At 39.2% G+C, this 19,049-nt stretch overlaps 1 long non-coding RNA gene across 1 annotated transcript; it reads left to right on the top strand.

Annotated features, from left to right (window-relative positions):
- Positions 1–11,634: 11,634 nt before the first annotated feature.
- LOC143859734 (uncharacterized) lies at positions 11,635–17,552 on the top strand. Its single transcript, XR_013239330.1, has 2 exons — positions 11,635–12,590; positions 16,685–17,552. It is a non-coding gene; the product is annotated as an uncharacterized LOC143859734 (long non-coding RNA).
- Positions 17,553–19,049: the final 1,497 nt, after the last annotated feature.

Below are 19,049 nucleotides of genomic sequence, written 5' to 3'. Positions count from 1 at the left end.
GAAATTCTACCAATTGGGGTTCTTTAAATTCTCTATTAGAGGAAAGAAATCTCGTTTCAAAATTCGTTGGGATGAGAGAGTTCTGGTCCGTTTTATAAAGGGTGTATCAAACGTCTCCCAAAATTAAAACAACGTAACTCTCTCATTTTAAATCCGAAAGTGGTGAAATTCCTACCAATCGGAGGTCTTCAAACTATCTTTAAGGGGAAAGAAATCTCATTTCAAAATTGGTGGGATGAGAGGTCCGTTTTACAAACAGTGTGCGAAACGTCACTACAAATTAAACCCTCCATAACTCTCTCATTTTAAGTCAAAAGCTAGTGAAATTTCTTCCGACCATACGTCTTCATACTCTCTTTTAAGGGAAAGAAATCTTGTTTCAAAATTCGGTGGGATGAGTGAGTTCAGGTTCGTTTAATAACGAGTGTGCGTAACGTCACCCAAAATTCAAACCTCTGTAACTCTCTCATTTTAAGTCCAAAAGTGAGGAAATTTCTACTAATCGGAGGTATTCAAATTCTATTTCGTGGGAAAGAAATCCCGTTTCAAAATTCGGTGCGATGAGAGAAATCTGGTCCGTTTCATAAAGAGTGTGTGAAACGTCACCCAAAATTAAAACCTTCGTAACTCTCTCATTTTAAATCCAAAAGTGGTGAAATTTCTTCCAATCGGAGGTCTTCAAATTCTCTTTAAGGGGAAAGAAATCTCGTTTCAAAATTGGTGAGATGAGAGAGTTGTGGTCCGTTTTATAAAGAGTGTGCGAAACGTCACCCAAAATTAAAACCTCCGTAACTCCCTCATTTTAAATCCAAAAGTACTGAATTTTCTACCAATCGTAGGTATACAAATTCTCTTTCTAGAAAAAGAAATCACGTTTCAAAATTTGGTGGGATCGGTGAGTTGTGGTCCGTTTTATAAAGAGTGTGCGTAACGTCACCCAAAATTAAAACCTCCGTAACTCTCTCATTTTAAATCCAAAAGTGGTGAAATTTCTACCAATAGGAGGTCATCAAATTCTCTTTCAGAGGAAAGAAAACTCATTTAAAAATTCGATGGGATGAGAGTGTTCTGGTCCATTTTATAAAGAGTGAGCGAAATGTCAGCCAAAATTTAAACCTCCATAACTCGCTCATTTTAAGTCCAAAAGTACTGAAATTTCTACGAATCGTAGGTATTCAAATTCTCTTTCAGGAGAAGGAAATCTCGTTTCAAAATTCGGTGAGTTGAGAGAGTTCTGGTCCATTTTATAAAGAGTTTGTGAAACGTCACCCAAATTTAAAACCTCCGAAACTCTCTCATTTTAAGTTCGGAAGTGGTAAAATTCTACCAATTGGGGGTCTTCAAATTCTCTTTTAGAGGAAGAAATCTCGTTTCAAAATTCGATGGGATGAGAGAGTTCTGGTCCATTTTATAAAGGGTGAACATAACGTCTCCCAAAATTAAAACCACGTAACTCTCTCATTTTAAATCCGAAAGTGGTGAAATTCCTACCAATCGGAGGTCTTCAAACTATCTTTAAGGGGAAAGAAATCTCATTTCAAAATTTGGTGGGATGAGAGGTCCGTTTTACAAACAGTGTGCGAAATGTCACTACAAATTAAAACCTCCGTAACTCTCTCATTTTAAGTCAAAAGCTGGTGAAATTTCTTCCAACCGTAGGTCGTGAAACTCTCTTTTAAGGGAAAGAAATCTTGTTTCAAAATACGGTGGGACGAGTGAGTTCAGGTTCGTTTCATAAAGAGTGTGCTTAACGTCACCCAAAATTAAAACCTCTGTAACTCTCTCATTTTAAGTCCAAAAGTGGTGAAATTTCTACCAATCAGAGGTATTCAAATTCTATTTCGTGGGAAAGAAATCCCATTTCAAAATTTGGTGGGATGAGAGAGTTCTGGTCCGTTTCATAAAGAGTGTGTGAAACGTCACCCAAAATTAAAACCTTCGTAACTCTCACATTTTTAATCCAAAAGTGGTGAAATTTCTTCCAATTGGAGGTCTTCAAATTCTCTTTAAGGGAAAAGAAATTTCGTTTCAAAATTGGTGGGATGAGAGAGTTGTCGTCCGTTTTATAAAGAGTGTGCGAAACGTCACCCAAAATTAAAACATCCGTAACTCCCTCATTTTAAATCTAAAAGTGGTGAAATTTCTACCAATCGGAGCTCTTAAAATTTTCTTTAAGGGGAAAGAAATCTCGTTTCAAAATTTGGCGGGATGAGAGAGTTCTTGTCTGTTTTATAAAGAGTGAGCCAAATGTTTCCCAAAATTAATACCTCCGTAACGCTCTCATTTTAAATCCAAAAGTGGTGAAATTTCTACCAATCGAAGGTCTTCAAATACTTTTAAGGGGAAAGAAATCTCGTTTCAAAATTCGGTGGGATGAGAGAGTTTTGGTCCGTTTTATAAAGAGTGTTCGTAACGTCACCCTAAGTTGAAACCTCTGTAACTCTCTTATTTTAAATCCAAAAGTGGTGAAATTTCTACCAATCGAAGGTCTTCAAATTCTCTTTAAGGGGAAAGAAGTCTCGTTCCAAAATTCGGTGGGATGAGAGAGTTCTGGTCATTTTTATAAAGGGTGTTCGTAGCATCACCCAAAATTAAAACCTCCGTAACTCTCTAATTTTAAATCCAAAAGTGGTGAAATTTCTACCAATCGGAGGTCTTCAAATTCTCTTTAAGGGGAAAGAAATCTCGATTCAAAATTTGGTGGGATGAGAGAGTTCTGGTCTGTTTTATAAAGAGTGCGAAACGTCACTCAAAATTAAAACCTCCATAACTCACTCATTTTATGTCCAAAAGTAGTGAAATTTTTACCAATCGTTGGTCTTCAAATTATCTTTCAGGGGAAAGAAATCTCGTTTCAAAATTCGGTGGGATGAGAGTGTTTTGGTCCGTTTTATAAAGAGTGTTCGTAACGTGACCCAAAATTAAAACCTCCGTGACTCTCTTATTTTAAATCCAAAAGTGGTGAGATTTCTACCAATTGGGGGTCTTCAAATTCTCTTTTATGGGATGGAAATCGCGTTTCAAAATTTAGTGGGATGAGTGAGTTCTTGTCCGTTTAATAAAGAGTGTGCGAAATGTCACCCAAAAATAAAACCTCTGTAACTCTCATTTTTTCTCCAAAAGTGGGGAAACTTCTACCAATCGGTGGTATTCAAATTCTATTTCATGGGAAAGAAATCTCATTTCAAAATTCGGTGGGATGAGTGAGTTCTGGTCTGTTTAGTAAAGAGTGTGTGAAACGTCACCCAAAATTAAAACCTCTGTAACTCTCTCATTTTTAGTCCAAAAGTGGTGAAACTTCTACCAATCGGTGGTATTCAAATTCTATTTCATGGGAAAGAAATCTCGTTTCAAAATTCAGTGGGATGAGAGTTCTGGTCCGTTTCATAAAGAGTGCGAAACGTCACCCAAAATTAAAATATTCTAACTCTTTCATTTTAAGTGCAAAAGAGTTGAAATTTCAACCACTTGGAGGTCATCCAATTCTCTTTTAGGGGAAAGAAATCTCGTTTCAAAATTCGCTGGGATGAGAGTGTTCTGGTTCATTTTATAAAGAGTGAGCGAAACGTCACCTAATTAAAACCTCCATAACTCTCTCATTTTAAGTCCAAAAGTAGTGAAATTTCTACCAATCATTGGTCTTCAAATTATCTTTCAGGGGGAAGAAATCTCGTTTTAAAATTCGGTGAGATGAGAGAGTTTTGGTTCATTTTATAAAGAGTGTGTGTAACGTCATCCAAAATTAAAACCGATGTTACTCTCTCATTTTAAATCCAAAAGTGGTGAAATTTCTACCAATCGGAGGTATTCAAATTATCTTTAAGGGGAAAGAAATCTCGTTTCAACTAAGGCTATATAGTTCTCTTAAATTGAAGCTTTCTTCAAGGAAGATTAGATCATTTTTAGTTCAGATTTGTTTTTTTTCCCTTTCTTCTTCTCAATTTCTATTTGTCAAGTCACGAGAAGAAGATTGTTATTCTCAGAGTGAAAATATAATAGAAGAGCAAGGATCAGAGTTTGAAAAAAAGCAGGGCAAAGAGTGTCATTTGGATCCAAAGGGGAAGGTAAAAAGAAAAAAAATAAAGAAGGCCGAAAATAGGTAAATGTTTTTTTCAATTTCAAAATTTTCATTTCTTTTATATCCTGTAGTTATTTTCATGAAAAATTAGGTTGTAGCACTGATTTATGGCACTGGCTGAAAGGGTGAAAACATTCAAAACAACAAAAACACTTGAAAGACATGAAAATCCAACAACATCAGAAAAGTTATGAGTCATTAGGAGAGTAATAGGAAAGTTGTTTCGAACTACATTGGCTTGATCCTCTCCCACGAGGTACGTAGGCAGCTGGGATCCTTATCCCGGGTCCAATCAAACCTTCAAAAACAAATCATTTAAATCCTTTCAAAAATATAAAAATTCCTCAAACAAATCTTTTACACGATTTTTGAAAAGATCTTCCCCTAGAGTTAGGATTCACTCCTACTTGTGTTGAGTGTTCTAAAGTTAGAAGTCTGTCCTGGGTAAGAGTTGTCCGGTTAGTTTGCGATCCACATTGCCGACTGATGACTAGATCAGGATGCGGTAGATAACCCATTTTTTTCCTTAGGACACAACCCAGTGAACATAGGATATATGAACCACCTGCATTAGTTTAAGGCCAAAAACTTACATTTAGTTAGGGCATATAGGGTATCTTAAAATTCACAACCCACTTGAACTTAAGTAATCGTATAAGAAGCTTTAAAAACTAGTCGAGTCTAGTTGATCGAGTCTAAGATAGCAGTCCTAGAGGTGTTAGGCATCGCAGTTTAGAATAGGCACAAGAACTACGTGGCCTTGATTCTCGTACAGGCGGGGATACATAGGCGGCTTCGGATGAACATCAGACCATCCAAAGATTTGGGCCCGAAAAACAATTAGAGTCTTAGGGTTTGTTGTCTTAGAATCCTAGGGGTTTGTGGTCTGGTAATTGTTTATATGTTTGATTGTTTTTCTCTCTTTAGATACATCTCTTATGTGATTTTGATTGTGTGGCTTGTCGTTTGTTATGATGTCATCTATATGGATATGCTAGTATGCTTTTCTCTGACATGTTGAGTGATTACTTTCTTTACGTGATTCACATGCTTACCTGTAGTATTTGCATGCTTATCTTATCTGGTGACTGCTTATTCACATGCTTAGTTGTAGCTCTTACATGCTTAGATGTAGCTCTTTGCTATTATTGATTATTACTTTTACTATCATCTACTGACATTTGTTCACTGTGCAGGTTTGTATCTTTAGCTGTAGATGTGCATGTGTATGTTTACTGTTTACTTAGATGTGTTGAGTTAGGACTAGATGAGATGTGTACAGACTGGTAACAGGGTTATCTGTTATCAGATCAATATTAGTTTTCTACGCCTCTTTATGAGACGACAGATTCTAGTACTCATTCTAATGACAGATGATAGTGGTACCAACTCTCTTTAGGCATGGATGTTAGACATGATGTATGGAGATAGGTAGTAGGGTTATCTTATATTGGATAAACATTAGTCTTCTACGCCTCTCTAAGAGACGCTAGATTCTAGTGTTCATTTCAATGACAAATTACACTGATATCAACTCTTCTTAGGACTTGGATGTTTATTTTTCTTTTGCTCATCCCCGGGACATGCATGCTTAGGTAGACGTCTTCTCAGGGATATTTGTTCCCATTTCATATGATTTTCGCCTAAAACTCTTCTAAATTAATAAATAAATGGCATAAGTGCTTGCACTCGGGCGGATGGGGGTGCTCTTCGGACCTTCCTCATTCGTCACCAAGCACGAACCCTATATATATATATCTCTGGATTTATCCATTGCACAGAGTACTTATTTTTTTGGTTATGTGGCCTATCCATAGATGACGACTCTTTCTTATTTTAGGTACGTCTTGGTTCTGGGCTAGTCCCCGAATCAAGAAGTAACTCACATACATCGCCACTCATGCTGTGAGAGGCACTCTTTCGAGAGTTCCTTGGTAGAGCTCTTCTTCACATGTGGAGATCTTAGAGGCCGCTGGGGGCTCATCCCTCTCCAATCTCGTGATCGGGGTCCACATAACCACATGTTAATATTTTCGCTAACCCATCTTGTCTTTTAGTGTTTAAAGTACTATCAAATGTCATTGCATTTACGAAGAAACTCTTACGAGCCCGTTAGAACCGAAAAGACAATTGGAATTAGTGTAATTATCATAGTACAAGTAGCACCAATTTCATTCTCTCTTTAAACTAAGAAGGGGGGGTGTATTATCAAAAAGGGGTATCAATATCAACTGTGGACCAGTTAATGAAGAAAAGATAAACTAGTTAGTGTTATCATCAAAATATGGATGTACTGATATCATTTTTTGTATCATTACCTGTGGACCCCGGTCCGAGAGAGGCGGGGGGACGGGCCACCCCCAGAAAATCTCTAGATCATCCACGTGAAGGAGAGCTCCACCAAGGAACTCTCGAAAGAGTGCCCCTCACAGCATGAGTGGCGATGTAAAGTGGGATACCTCTCGATTCGGGGACTAGCCCGGATTCGAGGCGTACCTTAAACAAAGAAAGAGTCGCCATCCAAGGAAGTAGGCCCTGGATCCCATGCTGTGCTCTGTCGCAACAGATAACCAGAGATACAAAAGGTCCGCACCTGATGACGAATGGGGAAGGAGTTAGGCGCCCCCAATTCGCCCAAGTGCAAGCACCTGGTCTCTTATGCCATTTATTATTAACTTTGAAGAGTTTTGGGCGAAAATCATGCGAAATGGGAACGAATATCCCCGAGATAACGTCTAGCTAATCATGCATGTCTCGGAGATGAATAAGAAGCACACACAAAAGAAATGAAAGACATGGGACCTAAGAATAGCTAGGTTATGAGTGTCATGCCTAATTGGTGTTTAAGTTCTGATGGGCAAACACATGCATGCTAAAGCTAAAGGTATAGGGTCTGTACATGAAAGTAAGAAAACACATAACACAACACGACTCCACACACGACTCGATGCGACAAACCCTAGACTCTAATGCGATACTTAACTCGGACCAAAATGGCCATCCATTCTGGCTGCACTACGTATCCCGGCCTCGGGAAGAATCAGAGTCAACGTAGTTCGGCGACCTATGCTAAACTACAATGCCTAACCCTCTAGGACCGCTGTCCTAGACTCGTTCAACTAGACCTGACTAGTTTTTAAAGCTTCTTGTGCCATTACTTAAGTTCAAGTGAATGGTAATTTTTAGGACTCCTTATATACCCTAACTAATGCAAGTGGACCCTATACCCTATGTGTGACTAGGCTGTGCATCTTAAGGAAAACCATGGGCTATCTAAGCGCATTCTAGTCTAGCCATCGGCTCGACTAAATGTCTAACCGACCACGACTCGAGGCCTCCTAACTCTGAGGACACTCACACGACAAGACTCAGCATATCAACACAAACAGGATAGACTCCTAACTCTAAGACACCCCAAACGCCTAGGACAAACTCCTAACTCTATGGGAAGATCTTTTAAAAATTGTTGGTAAGGTTATTTTGAAGAATTTTTGTAGTTTTGGAAGGTTTGAAAGGTTTGAAGCTTATAGAAGTTTTTGAAGTTATGACTGAACTCAGGATGACAGCTGCAAGCCTGAGCTGCCTACGTACCCCTCAGCTAGGGATCAAGCCATCCGTAGTTCGGACTGGATTTTCCTAACTACACTCTTAATGACTCAAAAGTTTTGAGATTTTTGATGTTTTGAAGCATTTTTGTTATTTTTGACACAAGAGGACAGAATCTTATCATCATAAGGGTAGGACAGACTCCTGATATCCCGCAAAGGTTGGACAGCATCCTATGCTTTGCGGGGGAATTGGACAGAATCACGACTCTGCAAGGGTTGGACAGCATCCTATACCTTGCAAGAGCGGATAAAAATCACATGACTTGATGAGAGGATGGACAGAATCCTAACCCCTATAATGATAGGACAGACTCCTAAAAGATTGACTCTCAAAGATGGAAGGACGGAATCCTAAACTCTATGAAGGTTAGACAGAATCCTATATTCTATAGAGGTAGGTCAGACTGATGAATTTTAAAAGGGTAGGACAGACTCCTAAACTTTAAAATGGTAGGACAGACTCCTAAACTCTAGGGTGGTAAGACAGACTCCTAAACTCTCTATGACAGACTCTAAAGAGGAAGAAATCCCTTAACCTGCGAAAACTCTAAGGCAGGAAGGGAAGGGGTTGCTCAAGAAGCATTCCGTCATAGCCTCGACCCGACGAGGCGTTCCCAAAATCGACAAGATGTCGAGATGCAAAGAGTATCCCAAGGAAGTACCCCAAGTCTGCATCGTTCGAATATTCGCATTGAGGAACACAAATCAAGATGAAAAGCTACAACAAGGGACTACATCCAAAATCCCTATATGCCCTACGCTTCGATACTGGAAACTTGCAGTAGAATGAATAGCCAGCAATGGAATAACTAATGGATTGTCTGAGGGAAGATAACTCAGATCTAATGAGTGCAGAGTTTAAGCAAAGTCATACGCTACATGCTGTAAATCAATATAGAATTTCCATCAAATAAGAGAAGTGCACATTCAATCAAAACACTTGACATACACATAGGGCCTTCACGCACGTCTCAACAACACTTGGCATGCATACATTATAATACCCTTCGCTAAAGTGAAATCCTCCTGAATTCCGCTAACCCAAATGAGCCCAAACAGTGAATTTTCGAATTGGCAAATCCAAACAGGGCACCTTCCGATTCCAACCACAATACAAGTAAAAGCCTTGTTATAAGGAAATGGAGGCCAACAAATCATCCCTTGCAATAATACCTTGAATTAATAGCTCGTGTATTTTGCTTCCAAAGTCCACAGGCAATACAATTGGTCATAAGATGCATAGTATATCTTCTAAGACTATTGAACTCAAGCAGTATAAGAAATCAAGAATGTAAGGAGGGCATTAGCATTTTGCTGCCTGTCTATGAAATAGGCCAATGACATCAATATTATTAGCATTTCCCTTAAAGAATATCACAGTCTCTATAAATGTCTAGATAGGAAATCATTTGGAATAGAGGAAACAGGCTGAGTTTGCCATTTAAACAGAAATCAAAGCATTTTACCAAGAAAATTAAAAGACAAGGAAAAGGTTACCGGGTTGACACGGCCTCGGATCGCCTTTGCCGGAGCTCTTTGACAGAGAACCAATTCCCACAATGTCAAAGGCAATATTTGTGAAGCGAAAATCAGGTTGGCGGCCGACGAAGATGAGCCGCCGACCCCTATCTCTCTTCCTCCTCTGCTCAAATTTGGCTCAAGTACAATAGAAGCTATGTGGATCGAAGCCACACGGAAATTTTTTGGAATATGATGACCAAATCCTTGCTCCTCTCTTCTTATTCAGGAACAGGGAAATCGATCTTTGATTGAGATAGAGATGGGAATTGAGGTGGAGTGGCTGGACGGTGGTGGATGGCCGGGTGGGGGTTTTAAAAGAAAAAAAAGAAAAAAAGAAATGGGTTAGAGATGGCAGAGGAGTGAAGAGGGAAGTAGAGATGGGAAATGGTGGTCGAGCTCGCTTCCTCTCCCTCTCTGCTCTGTAAATTGTAGCCTCTTCTCCCTTTGCTCCTTATTCCCTTCTCTGCTTGCAGCTAGGGTTTTCAAACAAAAACCGAAGGGAAAATGGTGGTGGTGGAGATGGACAGAGGAGATGGTGGTGTGGCCGGAGGTGGAAGAAGGTTGAGATGGGAATGAGGTGGGTTTGGATGTGGGTTTGGATGGGAGATGGGTTTGAGATAATGGGTTTTGGGGAGATGAAGTGGGTTTGGATGTGGAGGGATGGAGATGAAGGTGGAGGATGGTAGATGGAGGTGGGATAGGCTTGCCGGAGAAGATGGAGAGGTGTGGATGGGGGTTTCAAAATTGCAGATGATGGGAATCAATGGTGGAAATGAAGAAATGGTGGAGATAATAGCTTGGGAGGCCGGAGATGGTGGTATGTGCGGCAGCTTGGGAGGCCGGAGCTCCGGCAAGACACCGGAGAAGACAAGGTCGGGCCGAGCTCTCCTCTCTCTGTTCTCTCTCTCTCTCTCTCTCTCTCTCTCTCTCTCTCTCTCTCTCTCTCTGTCCCTCTCTCTGATAAATGAAGAAACGAAAATGGGTTTAATGGAAGTGATGAAGGGTTAGAAAAGGGTAAGATGGTGGAGATCGAGGCTGGGAGAGATGATGGTGGCCGGAGATGGTGGTTTTTTGCCGGATTCCGGTGGTTTGGCCGGAGAAAATGGTGGAAGGATATGGATGAAATGGAAGGGTGGAGATGAAGAAACGAGGCCGAGATGGAGGGAATGGGTGCCGGATTCCGGCACAACTTGCCGGAGAATAAAGGTTTTCTCCTCTCTCTCAGCTCCTCTCTTGCTACGAAAAAATGAAAACCCTCCCCCTAATTCCCTTTGTCTTTTGTTCTTTTATAACCAGGGTTAGGGACCTAGTTCTAATCCTAACCCTCCATCTCCTTTGATGGCCTAGATCACTTCTCCTTGTGCTAAAGTCTAGAACCCTAAACATGTGCTTTCCATCATGGCCCTACACTTGTCCTTCTTTTGATCTTAGGGTCCTTGCTCATTGCTTATAGAGGAAGTAATGAGAACATCCAAGAATACGCTTAAAGATGGGTTGATTTCCTTCTTGCCCAACACCTCTATTTTGATTTTTTATTAAAGAAGAATGATATACCCAACCCCCCTTTTTGCTCTAGACTGCCCCATCTAGTGTATTTTAACTACTCTTCTCTTTACAGGGGGTGGCTCGGGTAGGAAAGGGGTAATAATAATAAAAAGAAATGATAAAGTTGACCTCCCATGCACTTGCCTTGGACAGCCACTTTCTAGTGTATTTCACTCTCTTTTTACTCTATTCAGGGGGTGGCTCGGGTAGGGACATCGATCAAAGGGCTTGGCAACAACAGTATTTTTCAGGTTTTTCGGGTTTATTTCGCACTTCGAGACCTTATTCAACCTCGGGATTTTATTTGATTTTTTGGGATTTTTAGGGTCTGGTCAAAATGGGGTGTCTACAAGTAGCACCAATTTAGGGTCTGAAATTAGTGTAATTATCAAAGTACAAGTAGCACCAATTTCATTCTTTCTTTAAACTAAGAAGGGGGGTGTATTATCGAAAAGGGGTATCAATATCAACTGTGGACCAGTTAATGAAGAAAAGATAAACTAGTTAGTGTTATCATCAAAATATGGATGTACTGATATCATTTTTTGTATCATTACCCAGTACAAAAAGGAGGGTGAATAAATTACATAGGGGTTGTCCCGAGGAGAAAAGGGGGTCGAATGTATCATTTTTAAGGTTGTTTCACCTGGACCACCCCTTCTAGAGTGAAAGGCGTAGTCATAATACACAAAATGGGCTGTCCAAAGAGAGGGGAGTGGTTTAGCAAAGCATGGTTGTGCCAAGACCAATGTGTGTGTAAAATAACCAAAGAGAAGATGCTACATGGCGAGGGTGTATTTAGCAAAGCAAAGGGGCGTCGAAATCAACGCACCCCTTAGCTATCTATACTCTCTCGATCAGGGCTTCAAGGGGGATCTGGATTACTCATTAAAAATATAAAAAAACTGAGAGGGGCGAGAGCATAGAAAGGAGGAGGGAAAGAGCTTGAGCTCTTCACCCCCATGGTCACCATCTTCTTCTCCATCTCCTCCATTGATTCCACTTCAGCCCCAATTCAAACCCCCTTCTTCAATGATCCCTAAACCCTATATCTAATCCAAACCCCATTGATTCCGGCAATCTTGTCGAAATCCGGTCATCTTCTCCGGCAATCTTTTCCGATCTCCTACCAATTCTTCACCTCTACCTCGCCCTTGCAACTAACCATCATCATTACCATTTTTCCTTTAAACCTTGAACCATTTTTCCTCCCAAACCCTAACCCTTTCTATCATCTTCTCCGGCAGATTTTGCCGGATTCCGACCAAGGTCCGAAAGGAGTTCTTCTCATCTCCTCGGTTACTTTGTTCTCCATAACTTCCTTTCTTCCTTCGTTCTCCTTTAAGCCTTGATTTTTTTTAAGATCCAAACCTCAAAACTTCTTCTTTCATTTCTAACTTGTAGATCCAAACTGTTTCTCTTCACAAACTCTAGCTCTGATACCTTTCCCCTCAAAACTCCTAAAAACCCTAAATCCAAGCTATGAAACCCTTATTTCTACCCCATTTTCTGTAACACCGAAGAGAGGAGGGTCTTGCTGATTTTGATTAGAGGAATTAGGGTTTCTGATGTAAAAGGGGATGTAAGCGCAAAGAAAATCAAAAATAAATCGCAGAGAGTAGAGTGAGTTGATAAAAAGAGAGATCAAGAGAGAGAGAGAGAGCTACAAGGAGAAAGTTCGGAACTTGCAGCCACCATCTTCAAACTTCGGCAATTCCAAAATTTCAGCTAGATCTTTGTTCTCTCTGTCTCATCAGCGGAAGAGCATCTAGAGGTCTTGCCGACGCAAGAAAATCCGAAAGATATTTTGCCATTGCTGTTGGTCGTTCATTACACAGGTAGCATTTCTTTTTCTTTTTTACTTATCTTGATTCAACACTAGTATCTTTATTTTGTCTAGTCTTTCTCTTGATTGAATGACTGTTTGGTGTGTGGATTTGGTTATTGACTTGATTTATCTTAGATTCCTGTTGATTTTGCTTGGGGTAATGATCTAATCTCATGTACTGATTTAAGTCTTAGTGTCCTCTGCTTACAAACTCAATTCAGTTGTAAGTGTTTTTATGACTCATTGATGAAGGAAATTCAGGGGGTTAGCAATTGACTTGTTATATTTTCATAGCTCAATTGGTTTAATATAAGTAATACTTTCCCAAAAGCCCTAGTTATCATTGGTATGTCGAGTTAGAGCATTGATAATATTCGATTATTTCTACTTGATTTGTTGGTTGTATGGCAACTTACCAAGGCCCATTTTCTTTTCGTCCTCAAATGCAATTTGCCATTTGTTTGCATATATTGAAAGTCAATTCTATCCATGGGTGAGTTGTTAAAGGTTAGACAACAAGTTGTTTTTATCATTCACTATTGAAGGCACTCTTCTTTATTTTCCTTCCTTTTTCCGAAAATAATATGAATACAACTATGTTTAGCATGTTTACAAGCCCGGATGGTTTTCTTTATCTCGTTTTTCATATTTTGGGGCTCGTAGGTCTGTAATCTTTTCTATGTTTTGGTTAGAAACATCAACATGTGGATTTCTTTTGTTTGAAGAGTTACAATAATTTTTTCGTAGGTATATGTTTGACAGGTAAGTTAAGAGGTGTATGGGTTTATGCTTGAAATCATTTTGGGTGTTGTCTGTGATTCCTTATATTTGGAAATGGGAGCCGTGCTAAGTTCTACATGTTCATTACTAAGTAGAAGCCATATTTCTTTTTGGGGCTTTGGTATATATATTGGAAAACGTTTTGACCAAGGTTTCTATTCTGATTTCAATCATTTGTTACCCTCATATTTCCCAGATTTAAATTCCCTGATAATTGTGTAATTTGTGTTTGATGCATCTTAAAAAGTCTAAGCCATGTATCACCTGTGAATTTGTCTGCCACTTTGGTGTAGGTGTCAACAACTATTGCAAGTATGGTAAATGTCCTAAATGTTATTACCCAGCTATAATTTCAGTGCCTGCACCTGTTGTTAGTTGTTGGATACCCTGCATGTTTGATCAAGCTCACTTTTCCTTTTAGTGTCTGGGGCATATTATTTTTGGTCATGGAGAATTGTAATAATAGATGTTTTGGGGTTAGAACGGAAGCTTTCTTCTGATTGTTTTTTTATATATTGGATTCCAAATTCCAGGATACCTCTTGATGAATTTAATAAACCATCAGTAGTGGTCTTTTTAGGTTGGAAATTATTGAAAGGAAGCCTTGGATGAGCTAGAAAGAGAGAGTTTCATTCTTTTCTTGGGTTCATTGCATGTATTTGAATGACACAGTGGAAACTTTAGGTCTATCATTTCGTTCAAATTTTATGGTCCTTGGAATTCACTTGAATGATGAAAGCAGATAGTTTGATTTAGTTCTTATCAGGACTTGTATATCTTGGTGTGAGCTGGTGATGGAATTCTGATAGGGTATCATTCTTTGTATCAATTTTGGTGTGAACTCTATGCTTTTTAATAGGGGCATTTAGGTAATGCAAGTGATATGTTCGGTTTTGGTGCTGTTTTTACGTAGTTGCTTGAAATGAGAGCAAAAAGAAGCCAAGAGAGCAATGCATAGATTTTCATTTGTTCATCGTGGGTTTTGAATTTTTGTTATAGGAAGACTAGAGAGGTCTATGTTAATCTTCAGGTTAGGGATACTTGTAGATTTTTATGGTTGTTTAAGAGAGGGGGTAGCGGACAATGAAAGAGTCATCTAGAGCCCCCATTAAGAGACGTGTTTTGTCTCATTAGGTATTTCTCCTTTGGAGACAAGCATTGTTATTAGCAAAGCACTTTTAGGAGACCATTTTGGTCTCATTAAAGAGTCATCTAGCCTTATCTATAGAACACCCCTATTATTAGAAGACTAACCTAGTCTTTATAGTTACCCTAAACCCTATTTATCATTGCAAGGGCAATAATAGGGATACTTGGAGCCCACCTCTGTGTCTAGGAGACTTTCTTTAGTCTAGTTAGCACTCCTTTTAGAGCTTGTATACTAGGAGTCGGTCCTTCAGTTTAGGAGTCAGTCCTCTAGGTAGGAGTCAGTCCTTCAGTTTAGGAGTTTGTTCTGCTGTCATAAAGATTAGGATTCTGTCCTACTTTCATAGAGTCATAGAATTCTATCATACCATCTTAGAGTAATAGGATTCTGTCCTACCTCCATAGTGATATAGGATGATGTTCTATCTTCACAGAGCCATAGGATTATGTCCTATCGTCAAAGGGTTATTGGAATTTGTCCTACCTTCACAAGGTCATTAGTTTAGGAATTTGTCCTACCTTCTTTAATAGAGACTAGCTCAGTCTTGTTAGAGCATTGCTTATCTTAAGATCATATCATTCACCTTAGGACATTAGTGTACCTGTTAGGGATACCCTTAGGCCATAGGGATTCTATCATTTAGTATTGACACTCCACCAGGCTGTGGATCACGGAGTGTTGTTTTATATATTTTCTTTAGCTGAAAGGGTGAAAGCATTCTGAAAATTGCAAAAACATTTGAAATATGAAAATTAAAAACCACTGGAAATATTTTAAAAATTCAAAAACATCAAAAACAATCCAAAAATATAAAAAAGTTAAAAAAACACTAAAAATGTATTTTGGAAAGTCTGTTTCCGAACTACGTTGGCTTGATCCGTTTCCACGAAGTACGTAGGCAGCTTGGGATTTTTATCCCAAGTCCAGTCAAACCTTCAAAAAGAAATCAACCTTCAAAATAAAAAACTCTTTCAAACAAAGATTTTTCAATAAACCTTTTTAAAAAAGATCTTCCTTTATACTAGGAGTCTGTCCTAAATGTATAGGAGTTTGTCCTAGATGTATAGAAGTCTGTCCTAGATAGAGTTAGGAGTCTGTCCTAGAGTTAGGAGCCTCTTTGCGGTCAGTTTGACATGGCGTCAACTGATGGCTAGATTAGGATTCACTTAGTTAGTCAATCTTCTCCCTAGGATACAGCCTAGTTGCACATAGGATATAGGGACCACCTGCATTAGTTTAGGAATAAACTTGCATTTAGTTAGGGTATATAGGGTATCCTAAAATCTACAATCCACTTCAACTTAAATAAACATTTTCAACAAAATTTAATTACAACTCAAGTCAAATAGGTCGAGTCTAGTTTAGTGATCTAGGCACAAATAGGCATTGTAGCTAAGAATATGCCACCGAACTACGTTGATCTTTATTCCAAAAATAGGCTTGGATACATAGGCAGCTTGGAGGACGGCCATCTAGGTCCAGATCACCCTATGCACATTTTTATAGGATTCTTAGAGTTTTAGGGTCTGTTGTCCACTGTTTATCATTATTTCTTATATAGGTACATGACTATTTATTTCTTATATGCTTATATGATTAGTTGTAGCATGTCTCTCTTCTTATTGCTTTGCTTATTTGTTTACTCACATGCTTAGTTGTAGCGTTTACTTGCTCATCTTTTGATTATCTGTTTAGCCATAACATTTGCTTACTTATCATATACTTATTTAACTGTAGTTTCACATGCTTAGCTATAGCATTTACTTGCTTATCATATTTGGTTTACCTGTTTCATGCTTAGATGTAGCTCTTTACTGTTTATTTGCTTATCTTATCTCCTGATATTTGCTCATTATATCTGTCATTATTTGTTTAGCCGTAGCTATGCATGCGTACGTTTATTGTTTTCCTAGATGTGATGAGTTAGGACTTGGTTGTTTTTTTTCTCTTATCTATCTCTGGGTCATGCATGCTTAAGTAAACATTTTCTCAGTGATGTTTGTTCCCGTTTTACATGATTTTCGCTCAAAATTCTTTGAAGTTAACAAAAATGGCATAAGAGACCGAGTGCGCTCGGGCGAGTGGGGTGCCTAACACCTTCCCCAACTCGTAACCAGGCACGAACCTTTGTTATCTTTGGTTATCCGTTGCGACAGAGTATATTTTTTGGGTTCCAGGGCCTACTTCCCTGGATGGCTACTATTCTTCGTTTTCAGGTACGTCTTGGTTTAGGGCTTTGTCCTTGAATCAAGAGGTATCTCATATATCGCCATACTCATGCTGTGAGGGCGCTATTTTCAAGAGAGCCTTAGCAGAGCTCTCCATCGTGTGGAGATCGAGATGCCCCCTCAGGCAACTTCGAGATCGCGGGTCCATAACTGTCTATTTGAGCGTCACTCCATTTGCCTTGCCTACATCATCTTTCGATTCATGCATGAGGCAGCTTGTCAATCGCGTTCCTATGTACCCTATGGCATGCTTGTCACTCGATTCTTCCGCCACTATGGTGTCTCTCTGACCGGGGAAGCGACGATCACACCCAAAGGCCCATTCAATGATCGTTCCTTTATAAGGATGGGACTTAATCGGGAAGAGGACTCAGATGATGATGAGTCGTCTGACGCAGAGAGAGATGAGCAGCAGGATGACCAGGCACCAGAGGGCATGGAGACTACACAGGACCTTACTCAGGCGTGTACCCTCCAGGATTTATTGGGCATGCAGAAGGCTCTCGAGGATTTCTTCATTGCACAATTTGATCAGCTTTGTACTCACATGGACACTCAATCCATCTCTTTGCGAGTACTTTGCAGCAGGTAGGGGGAGTCAGTATCCTTGCAGTTCCTTTCACCAGCCTCCTCTAGAGCACTATACTTATATGGACTCTATTATCTAGTTCTTAGCTTTGCTATCTCATTTTGGGCTTGTTTATGGTTTGATGTGTGTATGACATTGTCTGTGGTTTTATATGTTCTATCTAGTTTGTATGTGATCAGACATTATAATCTATGTATTTGTTTTGTGAGCATGTGGCTCATTTGTTGATTGTAGGAGTGAATGGCCAAGCACTTCATTTTGTAATGATCTCTTATATGGCCTTTCTTTATGGAATATATTGTGATTTGCTTGTCTTTGAGATTTTATGACATGATATTATCTTTCATGGATGGAATATATTGTGGTTTGCATATGCCTTAGTTTATTTTCATCATGTGTACTCTCCCCTTTTTTGTGATGCCAAAAGGGGGAGAATATTTGAGATCCTAAATTATGATTACATGCATAAATTAAGTGGAAGCAAAGCTTAAATTCTTTCAATTATGTATCATTGTACTTAATGCTCAAATTGTCAATTAAATCATATTCTTAGGAGGGGCATTATTTGTTTTAATCAACCCATAAGGGGAGCTCCTACCCTAAGGCAAATTGTCTTTGCCATCATAAAAAACGGGGAGATTGTTAGACCAAGGGTTCAACAAGTACTCATAATCTTATGTTTTGATGATTAACAAACTCAATTTGTCGAATAAAGATTATTTGGACTAATGCTCTTTGATGGTTAAGTGAATGTTAGTCAAGTCCAAGTAATCTCAAGGTTGCACCTCAAAGGATAAATAATTCAAGAACAAAACAATTCAAAGGCATGAAGAAAGCAAGAACTAAGCAAGATCGAGACATGATCAAGAACCCCCAAAGGCAAGAACAAAATGCAAGCTCAAAAGATGGTGATCACTCCAAAGATCAAAGCCATACACATGCTAATCAAGGGAGTTGATTGAAGCCAAGACAAAGCATCATTGAAGTGCCATCAAGTTGAAGAACAACTTATACTTAGATTGTATTTGGTTCATCATTTGTATTTCATTTTAAAGGCATAAAAAGATAACTAAAATCAACATAAAATGAACCTAATTGGACAAGTGAATGACCATGGTGGTGTCCACTCATATTTGGACGCATATGGCATTCCATTGAAGGCATCAGAAGTGAATTCCGAAGGCCAAAGATGCAATCAAATAAAAATTTTGCAGTCTAGAAGCCTTCACGGAATTCCATGGGACTCCACGGAATTCCGTGCTCAGAATTCTGTGGGGATCCACAGAATTTCGTGATAGGTTCTAATCAAAAAATAAAAAGACTCAACGGTCACTACGGAATTTCGAGCGATGCTTCTGTAATGACCGTTAGAGACCCTATAATGGCCATATTTCACTTTATGCTATAAATATGGGTCGGTCTCTAGGCTTTCAAATGACTTCTTCAAGGACTCATTTAACACACCTTGAGTACATACAAAGCTGAGAATCACATTAAGACTCACAATCATACTCTCATCCTCTCTCTTGTGCCTTTAATCTTGGAATACCTTTGAGAGACTTTATGATCTACTTGTTCTTTTCTTTCTAGAGTGAGAGTGAGTGCTTTATACATGTAATCAGCCTACAAAGAGGCAAAGTAAGCTACATTCTTCTCTTCATCATTATATTTGGTGAATGGGGCACCGTATTTAAGTCCCTTGGAGCATTTGTGCTCATATTGTAT

The sequence above is a fragment of the Tasmannia lanceolata genome, unplaced genomic scaffold, assembly GCF_043159265.1.
Source record: "Tasmannia lanceolata isolate RefF3 unplaced genomic scaffold, GAP_Taslan_0.1 ptg000036l, whole genome shotgun sequence".
NCBI lineage: Eukaryota > Viridiplantae > Streptophyta > Magnoliopsida > Canellales > Winteraceae > Tasmannia > Tasmannia lanceolata.
The sequence above is the reverse complement of the archived record's forward strand: the minus strand, read 5'-3'. Positions and strand labels throughout refer to the sequence as shown.